Source organism: Neoarius graeffei, chromosome 24 (assembly GCF_027579695.1).
Source record: "Neoarius graeffei isolate fNeoGra1 chromosome 24, fNeoGra1.pri, whole genome shotgun sequence".
NCBI classification, from domain to species: Eukaryota; Metazoa; Chordata; class Actinopteri; order Siluriformes; family Ariidae; genus Neoarius; species Neoarius graeffei.
In genome coordinates this window covers 22,021,085-22,022,663 of record NC_083592.1, presented here as the reverse complement: position 1 = coordinate 22,022,663, position 1,579 = coordinate 22,021,085, and the positions used below count along the sequence as shown (strand labels likewise).

Sequence of the window (1,579 nt, the reverse complement as noted above, 5' to 3'; positions counted from 1 at the left end):
TGGTGGTCGACAGAGAATAGACCCCCTTTCACCCTTTATTCAACTACGTATTTCGGTCGATTTATAGTTGAATTTTCGGCGATGATTCATCCAACTTTACTTCCTGTTTTATGTACAACAGGAAGGCTACAAATTAAGCAAAACAGGCTAAATTAAACTAGCTAACAATATAGCATCGGGGCTCTTGCCTAGGATGAACACACACATGCATACTTCAACCATGAAAGTGAAACTTAATTTATATCAATGTGCGTAGGCTACGTCCTGTTTAATGTACAACAGGATATAAAAATGCATGCAACAATGCACCTCTCCTAATGTTTGTCAAGCTATCTAATGAGGCATAACTTTTAACATTTATAAGGAACAGAACACACTTGAACAAGTTCTTAGAAACATTTTATGATTTATTTATAATTGTGGCCTATTCCTCCTGCGGCGCAGACCTGTACATGGAAACAGAAAAACATAACCAAAATTAATTTGATGCAGCATTGATAAAGAAAGTCAGCAGTAGGCTATGGGTTTCTAAATGCCACCCTACCTCATTATTTGGACATGGGGAAAAACTATATTTAAAATCCAAAGAGGGATGGAGGGAGGAAAATTAAAACAAAAGAAAGAAATGAAATATAGAGTAGAGAATATTTGATAAAATTAAGGATGTTTTTATTCAGTAAACATTTAAAAAAAAATGTTCTACAACACTCTAGCCTAGTGACTTACCAGTAACAAAATAGACTTGAAGTATTCAGATCCGCTCTGCATAAAGCAGCTAAATCCTCTCTCTGTCTCCTGGCAGAAAGCTCCTTGGTTTGCTTGTTGTCTCAATCACAGCTGGTATTCTGTAGAAAGACTTCTTTTCTCCTTTCCCATCAGCTTTGTTAGAACCCTAACACAGCACAAAAGTTTACCATTGTAGGTTTTTGATGAATCAAGTGCCTCGTGGGTTCACATACCGCGCGCTGCCGTTATTTCCCCCTAATCACGAGTTTGTTGGTCTTCCAATGTGGCGCAGGGTTTGTTTACTTCCGGTTTCGGGTGACGTCAGTGAAAGGGGTCTAATGGGGGCATTACCGCCACCCACTGGATTGGGGTGTAAAGCAGTCTGAACAAAACGTGTAAACATAAACATAGGAGAAATGAACCCGTTTTTCTAACTCGTCCTCACTTAGTCTACTTTTCTTTTTTGATTAATCTGGATTTGATATTGTAAATTTAAATGTGAATCAATGTATATTCATCGGACATGAACAAATGAATAAATCTTGAGTAATCTTGAGGCGTGTGTGTCCGGGGCGCGGTGTCGCGGGGGGGGGGGGGGATCGAACGAACCCTCCGATCCCCCCTGGCTACGGGCCAGCTCATCCTACTAATGTTGAAAACTGGCCGGCAAAAGTGACGATGGTTCAACGTCGTATATTCAACCTTCTCTGACGGTCGACAGATCAACCTTTACCCACGTTGATTCAACGGTGATAAATCAACCCTCTCAGACGGCGGAGAAATCGACGTTTCACGGCGCCGTTTCAACGTTGATTTTCTGACGTACGACGGAAACCGACCATTCTGACCAAAA

At 40.9% G+C, this 1,579-nt stretch overlaps 1 long non-coding RNA gene across 1 annotated transcript; it reads right to left on the bottom strand.

Annotated features, from left to right (window-relative positions):
* Positions 1-386: 386 nt before the first annotated feature.
* On the bottom strand, positions 387-1,150 carry LOC132872727 (uncharacterized). Its single transcript, XR_009651475.1, has 2 exons — positions 727-1,150; positions 387-446 (listed from the first exon to the last, which is right to left on the bottom strand). It is a non-coding gene; the product is annotated as an uncharacterized LOC132872727 (long non-coding RNA).
* Positions 1,151-1,579: the final 429 nt, after the last annotated feature.